General features: G+C 48.7%; 1 protein-coding gene across 1 annotated transcript in view; it reads right to left on the bottom strand.

Moving 5' to 3' along the window:
* P2RY6 (pyrimidinergic receptor P2Y6) overlaps positions 1–18,141 on the bottom strand; it is a 61,617-nt gene extending 43,476 nt beyond the window's left edge. Inside the window, exon 1 of the mRNA XM_089915297.1 lies at positions 12,740–18,141. The gene's annotated coding sequence lies outside the window, so the exon portion shown is untranslated. The remainder of the gene's footprint in view (positions 1–12,739) is intronic.
* Between the last annotated feature and the right edge of the window lie 4,413 nt (positions 18,142–22,554).

Below are 22,554 nucleotides of genomic sequence, written 5' to 3'. Positions count from 1 at the left end.
CTGACTCAAGGGGCCTTGAGGCCTTGGCTGGCTCAAGGGGAAATGGTTGCTGCCAGTCCTTTGAGGGGAGAAGGTGTTTGCCTGTGACTCAACGGATCTGGGCCCCTAGAAACCCTCACCTAGGGAAGCTCTTCTCTCCCTTCATGGTAGCTCTTCCAAATCTTCCCTCTCCACAAGCTCTAACTCACTGACACCGCAGCCCCACCTGCTACCTGACTGACCAAGAAAATTCACTCACCAAATGCTCACTGGTTCTTACCTGTGCTAGGTAGACATTAGGACTGAGGCCAGGCTCAGTGGAGGGGGCTCACTTAAGTTCCTGCCCCCGACCTCTCTGCTCAGCAGCCCCCTCCCCAAGTGGTCTCCACCCCTGCTGGCCTGTGAACATGCTCCAGTGTCTTCTTAAGCCTTGGAGCGCCCCTCTCCAGGCACTGCCCCCTCTCTTCCCTTCACTGCTGGTGGTCTCAGAAAAGTTGCCTCCTCTGCAGTCCTCAGCCCATTTATCTAGTCTCTGCTCCCAGAGCATCCCCAAAATGGCTCCTCTAAGGACCCAGTGACCTCCGTGCCCCTGAAGGACTGCCCAGGAAGTCACTCGATGGATACTGTCAAGAACTCCCTGTGTGACCTCCATAGCACCCTTCTCCTCCTGCTTCCCAGACTCCTCTCAGGGCTCTGTCCCACCCTTGTCTTCTCTGATCACTCAGCACATTCTCCCTGGGGGAGGGCAGTGGCTCTCCTTAAATTACCCCTGTGTGCTGGACACTCACAGTTCCCACCTCCAGCCCAGCCTTTCTCCTGCACCTCAGATCTATTGCTCCCTGGACTTCTCCTCTCTGATGACTGAAGTGCCCTCTTCTCTACAGTAATCTCCCCCATGCCCTCATCTTCACGACAACACCGTCAGCCCCTGTCACCTTAGCCCAACACCTGCAACACTCAGACAACCAGCCTCTCCTTTCAGCTCCCATTGCAGCTTGTATTCAACAATCATTTATTGAATTCCTACTATGTGCCAGGATTAAGGAGGCTTTCTTAAACAAAAACGTAAACAACAACAAAAAAGAAAACATCATAAAGGAAAAAAAGTGATAAACTCAAGTATAATAAAAATTTTAAAGTTCTATTAATCCAAAATACTAAAAGGGACTTCCCTGGTGGTCCAGTGGCTAAGACTCCATGCTCCCAATGCAGGGGGCCCAGGTTCGATCCCTGGTCAGGGAACTAGATTCCACATGCATGTTGCAACTAAGAGTTCACATGCCGCAACTGAAAGATCCCACATGCCTCAATGAAGATCCTTCACACGGCAACGAAGATCCCGCATGCCTCAACTAAGACCCTGTGCAGCCTAAATAGATATTTAAAAACAAAAAACAAAATACTAAAAAAAAAGACCACAAACTGAGAGGAGGTATTACAACATGTTAACAGACAAGGATTATAATTCAGCATATATAAATAACTCCTATATACCAATAAGAAAAAAACCAAACAACCTAATAGAAAAATGAGCAAAAAACGTGAGTAGGCATTTCACAGAAGAGAAAGCAAGCACGGCCAATACACATATGAAAATATGTTCAACCTCACAATCAGTCAGGGAAATTTCAAGTAAACCCACACATTTCAAGTAAATACAATTTCACACACATCGGATTAGCAAAAATTAAAGAGTTTGATAACACCAACTTTGTTGAGGGTGTGGAGAGATGGGAACTTTTATGCACTGTGGGTGGGACTCGAAATTGAACATACCAAGTTGAAGAACAATTTGTCAGTATCTAGTAGTTGAAGATGCACGTCATCTGAAAGAGTTATTCCACCCCAACATAAATAACCCGGATAAGCTTTAGCAGGTGTAGAAAAATGTACATCACAGCATTTTCTCTAAAGCAAAACATTGGGGACAATCTAAATATCCATCAATAAGAGAATGGAAAAATACATTTGCATTCAGGTGTCCCTTTCTATCTGAACGCTCACTCTCCCGATAATCGTTACAATGACTTTCAAAACTTTTTACTAGTAGAAAACCTGACTTAACAAACCTGCACGTGCTCCCCAGCACAAGTCTGGGTGAGAGGATGTGGGGTAAGCTGTGGTGGTAACTCCTCTGTTCTCCCAATAGGATAGGCTCGCACCTCATGCTTGTGTTCCTTAAACTTATTTGGTACATAATTGTTACCATCTTCCCCTCATTGTTAAGCAAAAATGTCTTCTAAGAAAGTGGGAAAACCTGAGCCTGAGAGGCTTAAGAAAGCCCACGCATTAGAAGAAAATGTGGAAGTAATAAAGCTCATTGAGAGGGCTGGACGCGTGAAAGATGTAAGCTTAGCCAGGCATGTATCCTCCTCCATCACACACAGGAACTGTCCTACGTGTGAGAAAACAAACAAACAAACAAAAACAGCCCATTCAGGAGACTTCCCTGGTGGCACAGTGGATAAGACTCCGAGCTCCCAATGCAGGGGGCCCGGGTTTGATCCCTAGTCAGGGAAATAGATCCCACGTGAATGCCGCAACTAAGGAGCCCACAAGCTGCAACTAAGCAGCCCACAAGCTGCAACTAAGACCTGGTGCAGCCAAATAAATAAATATTAAAAAATATTTTTTAAAAAAGAGCTCATTCAGTGTTAGATAATGAAGCAATCAGTGTTTTAAATGCTTTAGAGCTTTATGCAATGATGGAAATAGCCTATATCTGCTGTCCAATGTGATATGATAGCCTTCAGCCGTATGTGTCTACTGAGCAACTGAAATGCGTCTAGAGCAACTGAGGACTTGAAATTTTTAACTTCAAATTCATTTACATTTAAACTTAAATAGCCTCGTGTGGCTAGTAGATACCATATTGGACAACACAGCTTTATACTGTGCAGAAATCCTTGGTGATCATTAATAGTTTTAAAGAATTTCAATGATATTGGGGTGAAATTAGTGGAAGTTTTTGGATGAGCTGGCAACATATTATTATTTTTCCCAGATAAAATTCTGTAATATGAGCTTTTACTATCTACAGATTTACTATCAGGAATGGGCTATGTTAAGGGATGACTGTATAAGCATGTAATGGAATACTATACAATGGACAAAAATGAATGAACTAGAGCAGCACATGGACAAAGCTAAATCTCACAACTATAATGGAACTGAATAAAGAAGTATATGGGAGGATACACACAGTATGATACTATGAACATAACGTTTTAAAACATGCAAAGTAATACTATACTTATGTATAAAGACATGAATGGGAATGACCAACTGAGTAAAGGTCAGCTTTGACGGGAAGGAGGAGGTGAGATTATAGGGGACGCAGTAATAGACCCTGCTTCTCCCCTGACTCCCCAGCCCCCCACATGCTTTGCAAAGACAAAGGGTGATCAGGGCCAGCACAGAGAGGAGGCACCTCCTCTCAGAAGCCTTCTCTGTCCCCCTCCCCATCAGACAGTGCCCAGGGCCTCCTCGGGGCTCCCAAGGCCCCAGTGTTGGCCTCTGATGCACCGGATCACTCTGGCCTGATGTAGTCTCTCTCCACATCGCTCCCTCACCAGCAGAGGTGAGACACTGTTCCAGAACAGTGTCTGGAACACTGCCTACGAACACAGGCACTGTGTCTGTGGTTCACCAGCCCTGTTTTCTCCACACTTGGCACAGGGCTCTATAATAACTAAATGAAGGAATGAATATAGGTCTCTTTGGGGATTTAGAGTCATCATTATCATTCATCTCTTCTCTGACCCTCTCTATGTGCCCAAGCATGGTCAGGGCACCGGGGATACAAAGATGAATTGTCCACGGCTAGTGCCCTCAAGAAGTGTCTGGCTCGGAGAGGGGATAAGCCAGGATGTTGTGGGCAGAGGGATGCAGTGATGTGCACTGAGGCATAGGAACCCAGAGGGGCCCCTGGCCCAGCCTGGAGACATGGGTACAGGGGAAGTCAGGGTACAAGTCCTAAGCTGGTGTTTAAGAACAACTAGGGTCATCTGGGTGAAATCAGGGGAGGGGGCAGCATGCAAAGACCTGGAAGTGAGAGAGAACGTGGCAAATTCTGGGAACCTTATGTGTCTCAGTTCAGTTGGAGAGTCCAGTGGAAGGGAGGAGTGGGACAGACAAGGCTGAAGAGGCGGGAGGGACCAGGTCTTGCAGGGCCTTGAATGTCAAGCTGGGAAGCTTAGTTTATCCTCAGGGTGATGGGAGCCATGGAAGGGTATAAGCAGGGGAGGGGCATAATCAGAGTAATGTCTTAGAAAGCTTGCTCATCCCAGCTGCTGTGCGGACAGGCAGAAGAGGAGGCAGGGGACCAGTGAGGGCCAGTAGTCCAGGCAGGGGCCAAGCTGGTAGGGATGGAGGAGGGGTGATAAGTGAGGAACTGATTAGAAGGGGGATTGTGGGGACTTTTTAGGAAGTAGAATCAGCAGGATTTAGGCAGATTGGATGTGAATGTGAGGGAGACAGAGGGTTATCTTGGTTTGGGTTCGCCCAGAAGCCAACACCGGGGCAAGGAATCAAGTGCAAGTAGTTAATTTCTGAGATGATCCTGAAAGCATCACTAAGGGCCTGGGGAAGTAAGACAGGGAAAGGAAGGAAGCCAATTCAGGGTGGTTGTATGTTCAGGCCACTCAAGGTGGCTGTTCTCTTGTTGCCTTTACATCCCCTGCCCGACCAGTGCCTGCTTCACCTACACCCTACTCACATAACTGACCTCCCTACCTACTTGCCCCAGGCCCCAGCTGGTAATTGTTCTTATCAAAGGGGCAATGAGGGGTGTGCCCCTCTGTTAGTTTCCCTGGTAACCGATGAGCCAACCTGATGTCAATCCCCTTCTACCCCCTGGGAGTGAAGACCGCTGCCATGTCCTGCCCCACGGTTGCTCCAGGACCTTGCTTCAGACGTGTAAGCTCCCCCATCCATTAAACCATTGATATCTTTGTCGCTGACTCCCGGCTCTTTCTTCGGTCTTGAAGCTGGGCAAGCACAGGCCTTTGTAGGCCTGTGAGGTACAGCCCAACAGTGGTCAATGAAGAGATTATCCCTGGGGGTCAATCCCATTGGGAACCTCTAGGAGGCAGCACAGAACATGCCTCAGAGATTTCCCACATGAGTGACAAGGAATCTGGAGCATTTATCTATCAACTCTAGTTGTCATTGGTTAAAAGCTGGTCCCCAAATTTTCTGGCCCTTCTGGCCAAATGTGCTCCAGACGGCCAGAGAAAGCTCCCAGGCAGAGTCCCAGGTACCGTCAGTGAGAAGGTGTCGGGGCATAGGGAATAGTGAGCACTGAGGGTCATGATCAGGGACCTGCTCCAACATCTGCTACAGGGGAAGAGGAGGCCCATTTACTCCCAATAGGCTGAGCCCTCGTTCTCCAAGGTGGGCAGAGGAGAGGAATCTGTGTTGAAGTTGGGGTGTGGGGGTTGTCTTGATGGCCCTGACTTCTCCCCAGCGTCCTCTCCCCAGTCCTCAGCCTTCTTGCCTGGTCCATCCACTGCCCCCGGATGGTATGCAGAGCCTCATCTGATTTCCGTGGAGACTGTGCTCCAGCCCCTGGAAATGCCTACTCCGATTAGCTTTGCCAGGTGGTTTGATCATTGCACCCACGTCAAGTCAGAGAAAATTGGTGGCTCTTTAATAAAATAATATCCCATCACCAGGGGTTGACAGCAGGCTGGAGACACAGATTTGGGGAACTTACCAACTTAATGTTCGTTTTTCTAGGCCATAGGGCAGTGAGTTTGCTTAATGGAAGAGAGAAGATAGAGAAGAGGGTTTGGGCTGGAGCCATCAGTTAAAGGAGGGAAGAAGAGATGCCCAGGGACAAGACTGAAGAGAAGCAGCCAGAGCAATAAGATGTGCAGCAGAGCACTGTGGTGTCACTGAGGGCGAGGGAAGACAGGCTTGGGAGAAGGAAGGAGAGGGCTGCAGGCTCAGAGCTGGGCCCAGGAGCCAGGCGCCATCTACCGGGATCCAGGAGAGGTCAAAGAGCCCTGCGTTAGAGTGTGTCTGGAAGAACGCTTGCTTCCTCCTCTTCCTCTCCCTCCCCCTCCCCCCTCTCCCTGCCTCTGCCTGTGGCCTCAGAAGCCTTAGCAGCTGGCAGACGTCCAGTGAGACCCAGAGTTGACGAGCTATGTCTGACATTTCCAAAGACTTCTGAGACTTCCCTTGCTCCTCTCAGCCCCCAGCCTTGATGTACCTGCAGCCTCCTCTCCAGACCAGTGCTTTTCTTTTAGCCCCAACCATGGTCCCAAGACCCGCCCAACCCCTTTCCTGAGGTCGAGGAGCCCCATGCCGCACCTGTTTGCTCTGTCAGTCCAGCATCCGTGGGCAGCTTATGTCCTGAAAAGGGCCACCACTTCCGGAAGTTCCCCCTTTCACATTCCTACCACATTCCAGCTGCCCAACCAAGTATTAACCCACAAATTCATAACCCAGGAATTTTAGCCCTGGCAGCTGCTCCTCAGGGCTTTGAATTCCTCCCCTGCCTCCATGTACATTGATGGGAGATGGGGGTGAGTCATTGCCCCTTTCTGGGTCTTAGTTTCCTCAGCTACAAAATCGGGTCGACAATCCTTGCTCTGCCTCCTCCCATGGCTGGCTCTGAGGGTTCACACTTTGTAAATTCTGCTAGTTGTACGTGCTGTTCCCCCTCTTGGAATGCTGTTCCTTTCCTTTCTTCTTTGTGAGTCCTGATCACCCTTCCAAGCTCTACTAATAAAACATGCTACCATTTTTTTCATGTGTGCTATGAGCCAGCATTGTGCTAAGGGCTTTACATATGTTATCATGCTTCATTTGTACATGGAGTCTGAATAGATACTCTGATTATTCCCATTTTACAGATGAGGAAACAGGCTCAGAGAAACTATATGACTTGCTTTAGGTTACGCAGCTAGGAAATGTTGGTCAGAACTAGAACTCAGGACTTCTGAGGTAAGACTGAGACCTTTCTCATTTCAGTCTGGCTCCTTCCTATCATGCCCACCAGATCTGCCCCTGATTCAGAAGTTAGCTTGTATTAAAAGGAACACAGTGCATGTAGTAAAGAGGCGATAGTCCACAGAGGTCTGCTGGAGCCTCATTGGCCTCTGCAACACTGCCTGCTGCAGGGGGTTGGAGAGGGTAACAAAATCAATACGAGGAGCAAGAAGCCAAATTACATGAGAGTTGAACCCTGAGATCAGGGGGGAAATCTTTCACTGAGTACCAACAGTTCCCTGTCCCTTTTATTTATTTATTTATTTTTATTTTATTTTATTTTATTTTTGCGGTAAGCGGGCCTCTCACTGTTGTGGCCTCTCCCGTTGCGGAGCACAGGCTCCGGACGCGCAGGCTCAGCAGCCATGGCTCACGGGCCCAGCCGCTCCATGGCATGTGGGATCTTCCCGGACCGGGGCACGAACCCGTGTCCCCTGCATCGGCAGGCGGACTCTCAACCACTGCGCCACAAGGGAAGCCCCCCCTGTCCCTTTTAAATCAGACTAGTTGAATCTGAGGTACAGTCAGACATTCTTGTTTTGTTAAATAGTTTAAACCTCATAATGAAGAAAGAATTGATGTTTTCATTCATTTCAGCTCTTTAAAAATCAACAAATCAATATCCAAAGATTGGAAATGACCTAAATGTTATTCATAGGGAACTGGTTAAATAAATTATGGCTGTGAACAGAGCAAGTAAGCTTTTTGTGTATTGGTGTGAAAAGACTTTCAGGAAATCTGCAGAAGAAAGCTAGAAATATGTGTACAAGTATGTAGCCTTTTGTGTATAGAGAAAGAAAAAAGAGCACACGGCTTTTAGGGCTTGTATATGCATACAGTTATCTGGAAAGATGAAGAAACCATGAATGGTGGTTGTTTAATAGAGTTAATGAGAGAGAGACTCTTCACTGTTTACCTTTCAATATTTGTTTTGTTTGACCTGAGTGAATGCATTCTTTAGTTGAAAATTAAATAAAGAAACATATCACTTTCTTAAATCAAGGTGTCACATTTAATAAAGTTGCTGCAGGGACTTCCCTGGTGGCGCAGTGGTTAAGAATCTGCCTGCCAATGCAGGGGACACAGGTTCGATCTGTGGTCCGGGAAGATCCCACATGCTGCGGAGCAACTAAGCCGGTGCGCCACAACTACCGAGCCTGCCCTCTAGAGCCCGAGACACAACCACTGATCCCACGCACCGCAATGAAGCCCATGCGTTCTAGGGCCCGTGCTCCGCAACAAGAGAAGCCACTGCAATGAGAAGCCCATGCACTGCAACGGAGACCCAATGCAGCCAAAAAATAAATAAATTTTAGAAAAAGAAAAAAATTAAAAACAAAACAAACAAACCCACAAAGGAGTGTGCTAAGAAAGCATTCTTGAAAAAAAAGTTGCTGCAAATGAAGGGGTTTGACAGAAAGATAGATCAATGGAACAGGATAGAAAGCCCAGAGATAAACCCACGCACATATGGTCACCTTATCTTTGATAAAGGAGGCAGGAATGTACAGTGGAGAAAGGACAGCCTCTTCAATAAGTGGTGCTGGGAAAACTGGACAGGTACATGTAAAAGTATGAGATTAGATCACTCCCTAACACCATACACAAAAATAAGCTCAAAATGGATTAAAGACCTAAATGTAAGGCCAGAAACTAACTCTTAGAGGAAAACATAGGCAGGACACCCTATGACATAAATCACAGCAAGATCCTTTCTGACCCACCTCCTAGAGAAATGGAAATAAAAACAAAAATAAACAAATGGGACCTAATGAAACCTCACAGCTTTTGCAGAGCAAAGGAAACCATAATCAAGACCAAAAGACAACCCTCAGAATGGGAGAAAATATTTGCAAATGAAGCAACTGACAAAGGATTAATCTCCAAAATCTACAAGCAGCTCATGCAGCTTAATAACAAAAAAAGAGACAACCCAATCCAAAAATGGGCAGAAGACCTAAATAGACATTTCTCCAAAGAAGATATACAGAATGCCAACAAACACATGAAAGAATGCTCAACATCATTAATCATTAGAGAAATGCAAATCAAAACTACAATGAGATATCATCTCACACCAGTCAGAATGGCCATCATCAAAACATCTAGAAACAATAAATGCTGCAGAGGGTGTGGAGAAAAGGGAACACTCTTGCAGTGCTGGTGGGAATGTGAATTGGTACAGCCACTGTGGAGAACAGTATGGAGGTTCCTTAAAAAACTACAAATAGAACTACCATATGACCCAGCAATCCCACTACTGGGCATATACCCTGAGAAAACCATAATTCAAAAAGAGTCATGTACCAAAATTTTCATTGCAGCTCTATTTACAATAGCCCGGAGATGGAAACAATCTAAGCGTCCATCATCGAATGAATGGATAAAGAAGATGTGGCACATATATACAATGGAATATTACTCAGCCATAAAAAGAAATGAAATTGAGCTATTTGTAATGAGGTGGATAGACCTAGAGTCTGTCATACAGAGTGAAGTAAGTCAGAAAGAGAGAGACAAATACCGTATGCTAACACATATATATGGAATTCAAGAAAATAAAAATGTCATGAAGAACCTAGGGGTAAGACAGGAATAAAGACACAGACCTACTAAAGAATGGACTTGAGGATATGGGGAGGGGGAAGGGTAAGCTGTGACAAAGTGAGAGAGTGGCATGGACATATATACGCTACCAAACGTAAGGTAGATAGCTAGTGGGAAGCAGCCGCATAGCACAGGGAGATCAGCTCGGTGCTTTGTGATCGCCTGGAGGCATGGGATAGGGAGGGTGGGAGGGAGGGAGACGCAAGAGGAACATATGTATATATATAACTGATTTATTTTGTTGTAAAGCAGAAACTAACACACAATTGTAAAGCAATTATACTCCAATAAAGATGTTAAAAAAAAAATGAAGGGGTTTGATAGTTTCTCATTATTGAGAAAAATTGAAAAAATTTATAAACAAAATTTTATATAGGGATTTACCATTTTTCTAAGTAGTTTTGCATAAATTAACATATTAATCTTCTTAAGCCTTACTTAGAACAGATGACTACTCTCATTTCTTAGAGGAGGAAACTGAGGCTCAGAGAAGGCAATGGTCTTGTCCAATGTCACCCAATCTGTAAGGAAAGGAACTGGAACTGGAGCCCCGGGGCCTGATAACAGGAACCACAGAAAATGCAGAACAAAGCCACACCTTTGCTTCTCAGAGTGCTGGTGACCCATAAAAAGGGGGATAAAATAATTCTGTCCTCTTGAGTGGTTTGAAGATTAACTGAGGTAATGTATGTAAAACTCTTAGCACTGTGCCTACCACAGAGCAAATAATCAAAAACTTTCTTTAACTGCTGCTTTATTTAAATTTTATTTAAATAACAGAAGAGGATGTTCCAATTCAGTTGGCATTTCTTGAAATGCCATGAAATATTCATGAAATATGAACACCCCATATTTCAGCCATACGAACTAAGAAGGGGAGAAGCATCAGAGAACTGAAGGAAGTCTAGGAAGTGATCTTTGCCCTAACGATGCTTATGGTCCTATCGGTGAGACAAAGTTTAAGTAGACTCACATACCTTTTCTGTAGTTATTATTGTCAGTGTTCAGGTAATTTTTTCCATACTAAGCCTCATTGTAAAATTAAAAAGGAATTGTCCAATTTTATGTGCAGTGCTTTTAAATGACAAATGACAGAATTTGCAGGGAGAACTAAATTTTTTTTCAGAATATTTTATTCTATTTTGGATACTATTGTGCACAACGTTTATCCTCCACCATAACTGAGGTCCTGGGTACATATCTAGTCCCCTAATCATCCTGCGTTAGTGAGGGTTTTGACATTAATGGCGCCAAAATGGCGGTGCTGTCGCGTGTTCACTGCTTTATCTAATGTTTATTGTATGGACATACACGATGCTCACCTTGGCTTCTGGCAATTCCCAGATTAGAAAAATACTAACAGAAATGCTGTACTTATTGAAAACTGTCATATAAAAAAAACAACGGAATTGTTCTTTCCAGTTAATTTTTTTCCCCAAAGTTTGAGAATAAGGGGATTAATTTGCATCTCAGAGGAGAAAGCCCTTATTTCCTGGAGAGAGAAGTGTGAGGAGGGCCGCAAATGTCCTTACTCACCAGAGAGCTTGGTTCATGTGGAAACACTTCCATCTGCCACCACTTGAAGATGTGACTGGCAGAAGCTCTTAGATGTTGCCACTCTCAGAAGTGGACAAGAAAGGCCAGAAGAACAAAAGGTAGGATAACAAAAGGGCAAGATCAGGAGGGTTTGTGTCCACCTTGAGCTGCTTATGCAGGTTGGCAGGGAGGCATTTCATTGCAATCCTGCTGCCTCTTTCAGTAACCGAACTGACAAGACAGAGAACCCTTCCAAAGGATTTGGCACTTCTGGGTTTAGGGAAGCAATCCACAGTGTTCAACTTTTCTCCAGGTGGCTTATGGACTGATGGTGTATGTCCAGGATTTAGAGCAGGAGACAAAGGGTTCCAAGCAGTAATGTCTAGTGTATAAACAACTACACTTGGTCAAACCTGTATACAAGATGTGCAGGAGAGGAGAAAGCAAAGCACAAGCCAAGATTACCTATGAGGGAAGTGATGAAAAGCGTCTCTTAGAAGAAAGATCGAACAATCCTCCATCTATAGAATGGACATAGGGACAACATCCCTCTGTGAAAAAACACCAATAAAATAAAAACCTGGATCTCCTTACGTGATCACTGCTTTTCCTGGATTTTAACCAGCATTTTTCTTGTTCCTCAGGCTTTAAATAGGGAGTTCAGCATGGACCCCCGCACTGGAATAGAAAACTCACCAGTTTGCTGACCCTGGTTCATAGACCCTGGAGAATGTCTGATACAGGAATACTACTAGCCAAAGAAAAGAGAAATGGCATTGATGTGAGAGAGGCAGGTGCCACATGGTTTTGATTTGCCTTGAGCAAACTGGATGAAAATGAAAAGAAATGAAGACTAGGTACTGTGATAGCAATGCCCACTTCAATGAAAACCACCACCTCACTGACATAGGTGCTGGTACAAGGTGTTTAGAAGACGAGGAATCTGTCATATAGATAGTGGTTGATGACATTGACATTGCAGAAGGTTGGCCTAAGCTTCTGTCCTGTGTGGGCAGTGGCTCCAGCAAATCCCATCTCACACATGCACGCGCACACACACACACACACACACACATATGCTTGCACAAACCCAAACCTCAACACCGAATACATCTGATGAGATGTGGTGCTTTATACAATCATGGATTATAAATAGCTACAAAGCAGTCACAGGCCATTAATGTCAACACATAGTATTTAGGAGATGATAATGAAGAGAAAGAAAGTCAGCTGAGTCACGCACCCAACACAGGAGATGATGTTCTTTGATACAAAAGTCAACATCAACAGCAACAGAAATCCATGAAGCATTTGCTGAAGAGGAAACATAGCATTCGGGTGTAAAGGTAAGAACTTAGGCCAATTAGAGTGATTAGGGCCAGGTTCCCCACCATGGTGACAACTTGTTAACCCAGAAATGGTGAGTTCAGGCCCTAAGAAGTAGTTTCCGCCAGGCATTCCCATATGGGGAGACATGTGCAAAGAAAATGCACCTCCCTTTCAAACTATAAAAGATGGGATGATTCTCATGAGTACCATACACACTAAGTGGTCTGCTAGGGCTGCTGTAACAGAGTACCACAGACTGGGTGGCTTAAACAACAGAAATTAATTTTCTTACCATTCTGGAGGCTAGAAGTCCAAGATCCAGGTGACAGCAGGACTGGTTCCTTCTGAGGGCCTTTCCCCTTGGCTTGTAGATGGCCATCTTCTCCCTGTGTCTTCATACCACCTTCCCTCTGTTGTGTCTGTGTCCAAATAGCCTCTTCTTGTAAGGACACCAGTCCTACTAGATTAGGGCCCACCCCAGTGACCTCATTTTAACTTAATTGCCTCTTTAAAGATCCTTTCTCCAAAAAGGTTACATTCTGAGGTACTGGGTGTTAGGACTTCAGCATCTTTTGGGGGAGGGATTCAGCACAGAAGAGTGGAGAAAAGCAAAATGTAGTCCAGTCTCTTCTCTGTTTCTGATTTCCTCCCCCTGTTTCCCTTCGAGACAAATGGCTTCTGATCATTTGGGGATTTGGGACTTACACCTTTGTAGCAGTGAGTAGAGATGGGACCCTGGCTTCTACTTCCATTCCTATATTTACTCCTCTGCCATTTTTTCCCCGTATTTTGTTTTGTTTTGTTGTTGGTTGGTTGGTTTTTGTTGTTGTTGTTGTGGCAGGTATCCTGCTGGCTCTTCCTTCAAAATACATCTGGCATCCGTCCGTTTCTCACCACCTCCATTGCCTCCACCTGGTCCTAATCTTCATGATCTCTCGCCTGGATTTCTTCATTGGCTCCTTCCTGCTCTGGCTGCTCCCATCCTCAGCCCACTGTGGTTTATTCACCACACTAAAGCCAGATTCAGCCTTCTAAAACGTAAGGCACACTGTATCTCTGCAATGGCTTTCCACCTCACTCACTGTCCTACAAGATTCCACCAACCTCTGGCCTCCACTTCAATTCTTCCGTCTTCACCCCAGGCACCAGCCTCCTTCCTCTGGCAGCCAGACCTTTGTACTTACTGTTCCCTCCGGCTGGAAGGCTCTCCTTCAAGTCTGTTCGAATGCCCTCTTTTTAGCCTCTCCTGAGGCTTCACCTGACCACCCTACTTAAAAATCAGGGTTTCCGGGCTTCCCTGGTGGCGCAGTGGTTGAGAGTCCGCCTGACGATGCAGGGGACGCGGGTTCGTGCCCCGGTCTGGGAGGATCCCACGTGCTGCGGAGCGGGCTGGGCCCGTGAGCCATGGCCGCTGAGCCTGCCGCAAGGGGAGGGGCCACAGCAGTGAGAGGCCCGCATACCACACACACACAAAAAAAAACAAAAACAAAAATCAGGGTTTCCCTGGTGGCGCAGTGGTTGAGAGTCCGCCTGCCGATGCAGGGGACACGGGTTCGTGCTCCGATCTGGGAGGATCGGCTGGGCCCGTGAGCCGTGGCTGCTGCGCCTGCGCATGCAGAGCCTGCGCTCCGCAGCGGGAAAGGCCACAGCAGTGAGAGGCCCGCGTACCACAAAAAAAAATAAATAAATAAATAAAAAATCACATCCTCCTTCTCCTCCTAATCCCTCTTCCCTCTCTGCTGTTTTCCCCACAGCACTTGTCACCTCCTAACACAGCACGTAATTTACACTTTATGATACCTGTTCCTTTTTGTCTCTCTCACCCTACTAGGCTATAAGCTCCGAGGGAAGGATCTTTCTTTTTCATTTACTGATGATTTCCAAATACCTACAACAATGCCTACAACATAGTAGGCTCTTGGTAAATATCTGTTGAATAAATAACGAATGAATCAATAATAATAAGGTTCCTGCCTCAAAGGGCCCTTGTGAAACTTACAAGAAATAATTAATTTGACTTGCTTTGCAAAGGAAAGGAATTATATAATGAGTACCCACTGGTACTAGATGTTCTGCAAAACAGTTACATGGTTTATCTCGTTTATTCCTCACTATGAATCTCATTCATTCATTCAGTGAGTAACTGTTGTGCACCTACTATGCACTAGGCACCGTTCTAGGCACTGGGGTAAAGCAGTGACAAAACTAGACAAAACCCCCTGTCCTCTGAGAGCTTTCAAGAAGAGACAGACAATACAAATAAAACATAAGGGACTTCCCTGGTGGCGCAGTGGTTAAGAGTCCGCCTGCCAATGCAGGGGACACGGGTTCGATCCCTGGTCTGGGAAGATCCCACATGCCGCGGAGCAACTAAGCCCGTGAGCCAGAACTACTGAGCCTGCGCTCTAGAGCCTGCGTGCCACAACTACTGAAGCTTGTGCGCCTAGAGCCAGTGCTCTGCAATAAGGGAAGCCACCGCAATGAGAAGCCCGCACACCACAACGAAGAGTAGCCCCCGCTCACTGCAACTAGAGAAAGCCCACGCGCAGCAACGAAGACCCAATGCAGCCAAAAATATAAATAAATAAACAAACAAACAAGCAAATAGAATGTAAAGTGTATGTGATTATCCCTCTTTTTTATGACGAGGAAACTGAGGTGCCCAAGGTCATCTGATTAATGAGTGGCAGAGCCAAGATTCAAATGTAAGTCTTCAAGGTTTATGTGCTCTGTGCCTCGTGGATGAAGGCACCCGGGTTTAGGTGGAGTGAAAGCTTGTGGACAAGGTGTGTGGGTCTGGGGTGAGGATGCGGGGTGGGGTCTGGAGGGCTGGCTGAGACTCCCCCCCTTAATTTTTGCTTCCCACTCTATCCCAAGGGCCTCCCCTTCCTCATGATTGAGAGTCAGATGCATTTTACTTACTGCCATGCTGGTGGGATCCAAATCACAGGCATCTCGTGGGTGGTGGGTAAACTCTTCTTCCCAGATGGTGTCACAGGGGACGCTGGGAGGAGCAGTTGAGCTCAGTCACACCTCCCAGGGGATGGAGTCCTGTTGTAGAGGCTGCCATTCGAGGAGGCAAGGACTTCTGGGGGCATACAGAGGGCAGGGCTTTTGGTAGGGGTGGAGGCCCTGGAGTGGGGCAGGGTAGCCCCGGAGGGGGGCAAGGTAGGGAGCTGGGGGTGCCAACCTGGAGAAGAGCCAACTCGGGGTCATGGTGACACCTTCCCGTGGCTGCCCTGGGCTGAGGGCAGGTGTGCCGTGTGCCCCTAAGGCCAAGCTGGGGAGACAGAGCTCCTGTGAGGAGGGCTCTCCCACAGGGACAGGGGTTGCCTAGGAGGGAGTGATCTCTCCATCTCTGGATGTGGGGGGAAGATGCAAATGAGGACAGGGTGTTAGGGAGGTACAGAGAGGACCCTTGTTGGCGGGATAAGCCCTTTCAGAGACCCCAGCTTCAGAGAAGGGAGAAGATTCTGACTTCCCTTCAGAAGAGCTCCCAGACCAGATGGAGAGGCGGGTCCTCAAGGCCTAGAGCCCAGCCTGCAAGTCCTTTGGGAGGGCCTCTCTAGCCCCACTCCCCAGCACTCAGCTGTGTCCTCAGACCCAGGGTTTGGGTGTCTTCCTGGCAGCCAGTGAAGGTGGGGGACACCATCTGGGGCCTCTGGAAGGTAAGCAGGAGGTTAAAGGAATACCCATGGCCAGAGGACATCATAGAGCTGTCCTTGGGGACCACTCCTGGCAGAACAAATGAGTGTCAAGTCAGTGCCTTTGAAACCCCAAGCTGGGACACTGGGCCTCAGAGGGGCAGCGCCCTGAGGATGGAGCAGCTGTATCTGCCCCTCAGTCTTGCCCTCACAAAACCAGCAGTCCGACACATGCTCCTCTGAGGGAATAAAATACCCCACAGTGCTGGTGCAGAGTGGATGGATCAGCTAGGGGCTCTAGGGCGCTAGATGGGGAGTCCTTGCAAGCCCACAGGGGCAGGTTGGCTGGAATGGAGATCTGAAACGTCACCTGCTCTCACCCAGGAAGAGGCAGCAACCTCTTGTCAATGCTGATCAGCCCCCACCATCAGGAACACACCTGTAGCCAACAAGGCCGGGCTTACCACTTGCTGCAGCAAAGACTTCCCATCAGGGGATTCCCTGGGGTGTCTCCAAAGGGAGGAGTTAAGGAAGGGGTGCTTATAGGGTTGTGGGGCTGGAGTGAGTCAAAGGATGGTCTCTGGCAGAGATTGGTCAGGATTTGCAAAGCAGGAAGTTGCTGGAAGAGTCAGAGATCTTATGTAGAGAACACAGGAGCCCTCGTGGAGAATTACTATTAAATCAGTTTGCCTGTGGTTTTCTCTTGGAACATGTGGGTCTAAATACATGGGTGTTTTCAAGTGTGAGCTTAGTCTGAGATGGACATCACAGCTTGGTCAGGCACTGTTAACTGTTTTGTAAATCAGGTATGTTTTGCAAATTGTGTTCCCAGTTTCAATTCTCAGTCCTACCCCTATCTCACACTCTCCAACAACCTGGCTGCCAGCAGGATCATTTTCTTCTCATCACTCCACGGGAGAAAGTCTGGACCCCAGCCCCCATTCCTGCCTCTGCTGCCAGCTCTGGGCAGCAGGGGGCAGCAAGGCAGCATCCATGAACCCAGGACCCACAGTAGACTAAGCACAGCCTGGCAAGGGAGTTGAGCCAGCACTCAGATTGAAGGGATATGTTTGAAGCTCTGAACTGCCCCTTTTGATTTCCTTTGTTCCCAGGAATTCTGGGGACAGGGAACAAAAGGGTGAGGGAAATGGGAAGTAAGGAGGGAGGGAAACTGAAGGAAAGGGAGGAAGAATGGCGAGGGAGAGAAGGAAAGGGGGTCTACAGAGCTGGCAGCTGGATCCCCTCCCCACTCCCATCTCTTCCTGTCATCCCCAACCCTGTCTACTTCCATCTCCTGGTTTTAGTCTGACTCCATGGCAGCCCCTCCTGGTCCCTCTCTTTCTCCCACAGGCTAGGCACCCACCTGTGGCCCTTCTGTCTCCAGGTATCTATGTGGTACCTGCCGGGACAGCCCCTACCCCTCAGATTTCTCCCTCACACACAGATGTGACCACTGTGTGTGACATAAACACAGACATAAACACACACACACACACACACACACTACCACAGGCTGGGTGACGACTTTTAATTTCCTCCCCCACATTTTTCAATTGCTTTGGTCACAAAGGCTGGTCTGACAGTTTAATCCCACAGTGAGGTAGGACTTTTCATGTGGCTGCTGATTTGGAATTTGGCTCCAGGACATAAATCTGAGGACACAGAGGGGTGAAATACCCACCTACTAAAGTAACCTGAAAACAGTTGGGGTTAGATAACTTCTCTGAGTTTATTACCCAGCTCTCTACCACCCTTCACTCTTTTTTAACAATTATTATTTATTTAGGTGCACCAGGTCTGAGTTGTGGGAGGTGGGCTCCTTAGTTGCAGCTCACTGTCTCCTTAGTTGTGGCAGGTGGGCTCCTTAGTTGCGGCATGCATGTGGGATCATAGTTCCCTGACCAGGGATCGAACCTGGGCCCCCTGCATTGGGAGCACAGAGTCTTATCCACTGGGCCACCAGGGAAGTCCCCCACCCATTACTCTTGACTCTACAAGCAGAACACCTGACATCTCTGCAGCTGTGAGTTCACAACCTAGTGGGAGGGGGGAGGGGGCCGGACAAGGGCTTTCCCACTCCCAAGCCAGGTGAGGGATGCTCTAGGAAAATCACTCAGGGAGACTGGAGTATATCAGTTAAAGAGTTTCAGCAGGAAAGATGGGTCACACTCAAATTGGTGACTTTGGGATTGTTTAATGAAGAGACTCTTACAAAAGTGTGGTCTGGTGTTTGGGGGATTCCATGCAGAGGGGCACTGATGTCAGGTTGTCAGGATCAGAGAAGCAAGGACAGCAAGAGGGGGCTGTGGCAGTTCTGGGGATGATCCACTGGTCCCTTTCCTCCTCACCTTGCCCCACATCCAGAGGAGAGGGGCACGCAAAGGAGAGGGAGCAGGGTCCTCCCAGCACAGGGGAAGAGGAGGAGGGAGCAGTAAATTAAGTAGGCGACTGGAATTTTAAACTGGACTGAACTTCAGTTGTTATCCAAAAGTGACTCAAAGTTTTGGAGTTTACCAAATATGCAGTTATGGATGGAAAAGGGAAATTAGACATCATCAAGCAGAGAGAGTCGATGGGAGAAAAATAAAACAGTTGCATATTTGTGCCTTACTGCATGCTCACTGTTCAGTAAACTGGAAAAGGAGGTACTATCAGTTCCATTTTACAGATGAAGAAACTGAGTTTGCAATCACAGGGCTAGTGGTGGCTAAACTGGGCCAGAACCCTGATCTTCCTGCCTCAGCTTCCCTGTGTCCCCAGACCTCCTCCTTTCCCTGAAGCTGCTACTTGGTAACTCTGAGTTCAGCACACACTAAAGTCACAGTTGGTACAAACAGAACTGAATCGGGAGCTCCAAGGTCAGAACCCAAGGTACACCCCCTCTCACCCACATCACTCAGGCTTCTCCCCAGGATGTCCACCCCAGGCCTTCCAAGATGAGCTGTCACTCCCAGGAGGTACAGACCAGTGCTGATGGAGGAAACGGAAGAAGCCAGAGAGCCCTGGCCTCGCATTTATTCTCTATGCTGATCGCTGCATGACCTTGGGTGAGGCACAGCCCTCTCTGGTCTCCAGTCTCTCAATGCAGCCAAATAATCCCTGGGGTCCCTGCCAAGAGGGAAAACTGATTCCAATTGGTCAGGTCTCCCAGGGGGCTCACATGCTGTTTCACAGTGGCTTTTAGGAGTAACAGGCCCAGGAAGTGATGTCAAGTTTGGGAGGTGAGGAGTAGGGCAGGGAGGCCCAGAGGGTAGAAGCAGGGGAGATACTTTGGGGCAGGCGGATGCCTGCTGGACAATGGTTCAGGGCAGCCATTGTGCTGGGAGTGGAAAATCCTTTTCTGACTTCATCTCCAAGGGCTGAAAATAGTCTCAGGTGAGCCCCTGGGGGCTGGCTCGGTCTGGCCCATTGTTCCTGGCTGGGACAGGGCTGAGACTGGACACCTGGCTGAGCTGGAGCCAAGAGAGAGGCGAGCCCTACTGAAGAGGCTGGAGTGGCCGGGCAGAGCCAGGGCCCGCTGCATATGGGGAAATTGGAAACTGAGGCCCAGAAAGAAAAAAGTATTCACCATGTCACTCGGTGCATCAGGACAGAGGAGGATGAGTTTGGTTTCTGGAGCTCATTTCCCCCACCCTTCACCCCACACCTCAAGCACATACCCCTGGGGAAGGTAAATGCATCCTTCAACCTGCAGCCCAGTGACTCCTGGCCAAGTTCCAGCCTCCACCCCACAGGAGGCAGAAGCATCAGACATTCAACTGGCTCCACTCCAAGGCAATATGGGGTGCCAGTGGAGTCACTTCACCTTTCTGGTCACTTGATACTAGGGGAGACCCACTGCCCCACTCTAGTCCTCAGAACTGAGGGCTCATGGGGTCTTGGGAGTGCCTGGGGGAGTAGCTGTTAGTTGTGTCTTTGATGAAAAATCTGGGTGGCTGCTGCCCTAAGGTAGGGAGAACTGGAATGTGGGAAGCAAGGTCTTCAGGTTCTATAGAGTGACACAGAGAGGGCAAGCAGTTGGCCTCAGGTCACACAGCAAAAACTGCCCATCCATTGCCTGCTCTGGCCCAGCTCCAGGCCAGTCCTCCAGCCCTGGGTCTCTGACTCTTGGATAAACCAAGGAGAGGCTGCAGCACCCTGTGGTGGGCACCACCAGTCAGGGAGAAATGGCTAAGCCTGCTGCCATGGGTGGGTGGGAGCCCTCAAGCCCATAGGGGCGGGCTCTGGAAGATCAGGGGCATCCTCGTCTTCCTCCTCCTGCCATCACTTCTCCTTACTGCCCTTCCACAGCTCATCGCCTGGACAAGGTTCTGTAAACACACACAAGCTCATGAGCCTGAGAGCCACCCAGTGTCAAGCAGGGCAGCGGGTGGTCCCACACCTCACCCCAGGATGGACCTGCTCTTTCCTCCCACACCCTGGGGAAGCCTCACCCACAGGGGACACTCTATTGCTCACTGGCCGGACACACTGTCCTTTCCTTCAACTCACTTATCCCAGTGTGGTTACTTATTAAGTTATGTCAACTCCCTGAGGGCAGGGTCCAGCTCGCTCGCCTCTGTATCCCCTTGGCACAGTGCCTGGTGTGTAAACGCTTATCATGTGCCAGGCCTTGTTCTAAGTGCTTCATGTGTATTCATTCAGGTAAGCCTCCCAATGCCCTACGTGGGAGGTAGTATCTCCTTCTAGAAATGAGAAAATGGAGGTGCTGCAAGATTGATTTGCCCAAGGTGCCACAGCTGGAAGAAGTGGAGACAACCCTCAAACGCAGGTGGTCTGGGCAGAGAACTGGTGCTCTTAACTACATCTTCACTAGACTGCCTCTCTCATCTTGAATCACACAAAGGGTCGCTTACAAACTCTCCTGCCCCGCAGGGGTTGCAAGTGGCATGCAATACTGGAAAGGGAACTAATCTGGGCATCAGATGGACCTGAACTCAATCTTGACTCACCCGTTTACTGCCTGTATAACCTGGAGCAAGTCCTCACCTCTCAGAGCCTGTCCTCTCATCTGCTAAATGGGGGTAATAATGTCTATTTCACACGGTGGTGGTAAAGAATAAATAATAATGGATGTGACAGGGCGCTGCCTGGTGCCTGGGACATGGGTCAGTACCTTAGCTCCCTTCCTCAGGGGCCTGGTTCTAAACAGATCAGCCCAAATCTGCCTTGACAAGGGTGGTGGCAGAGGGGTAGCTTTGGTGGCCTGACCTGGACCAAGATAGGAGTAACTGTGTCTGGAGGGCATGTTGGCCAGGGCCTTTCCTAGCCTTTGGAGGGTAAGAGTGTCCCTCCTGGGACAAATGCCACCTGGGGCAGAGACCCCTATGTGCCAGGGCCCCTGCCCCCATTGCACGGAGCTCACTGAGAAGAGCTGCTGTAGGCCAGTCAGCAGGCATTTACTCCTCCCAGCTGCTCTCCCTGCCCCGCTCCGCCCCAGGTCCCTGGCCTCAGCTCCCCAGCTCCATCAGAGGTGGGAAGAGCTGGGGTGGTGGAGGTGATGGCAGGATTCCCACAAAGGCACTGACTTGCACTAAATGGAGCAGAGCTGCAGGGGCAGCCCGAGCCCCTGGCGCAAGACCAGGCGCCACGCTGACCTGCTGAGTGACCTTGGACAAGGCCCTGCCCCTCTCTGGCCTTGAGTCTGCAGCTGGGCTGGATAATCCCTGGGGTCCCTGTCAGGGGCTGTGACCTTTCACAGCGTCCTTCAGGAGTCAACAGCCCCAGGAAGTGATGTCAGGGCGAGGAGGTGGGGAAAGGGCAGCAAGGCCCAGAGAGTAAGAGGAGATATTTTGAGAGCAGGCAGGTCCCTCCACGTCACTGCTGGACAATGGTCTGGGGCTGGGAGTGGAAAATCCTGTTCTTACTTGGGCTGAAAATAGTATATGGCAACAGAGTAAAGAACCTCACCCACCAGGCGGGGGGCCTGGGCACTGAGAACAAGGCCAGATGTCCACACCGAAGAGCCAGACGGTTTGACTAGGGTCCGCAGGAGGGGCCCTGGGCCTGTCCCTGGTTCCCTTAGGGTCTTCATTCCCCACCCCCATCAGTGCCTGCCACAGGATTAGATGGTGAGTCAGGCCCTCCTGTCCCCTAGCTCCTGTGTCCTTAGAAATCTGTAGGCAGTTGGTTTAAGGAAGGCGTCCTGGCCCTAGGCCATAGTGTGGTCTCTATGTGCTGTGGGGCTCTCAGTTCTTGGGGTCTCCAGGACAGCTGCTGGAGGGGTAACTGGGCAGGACATGAAAGGAATGGGGACTATAGGGGAACTTGGGCCTGTGGTGGACACAGCCCCATCCCCAACCACAGATAGACACTCGAGAGCCCCCAAAGTCACAACGTATAACTCCCTGCCTCTGAGTCTGAGCAGGGCTGAGGGGGTCAGAGCTCAGCATTAACACTCCTGGCCAGCAGAGTATCTCACCTGGGTAGAGGCACCTTATAAACTGGGATTGGGTTCAGCCTG

Source organism: Delphinapterus leucas, chromosome 7 (genome assembly GCF_059928025.1).
Source record: "Delphinapterus leucas isolate spDelLeu-1000000601 "Yukka" chromosome 7, BTC_Dleu_Yukka2, whole genome shotgun sequence".
Taxonomy (NCBI): Eukaryota; Metazoa; Chordata; class Mammalia; order Artiodactyla; family Monodontidae; genus Delphinapterus; species Delphinapterus leucas.
The sequence above is the reverse complement of the archived record's forward strand: the minus strand, read 5'-3'. Positions and strand labels throughout refer to the sequence as shown.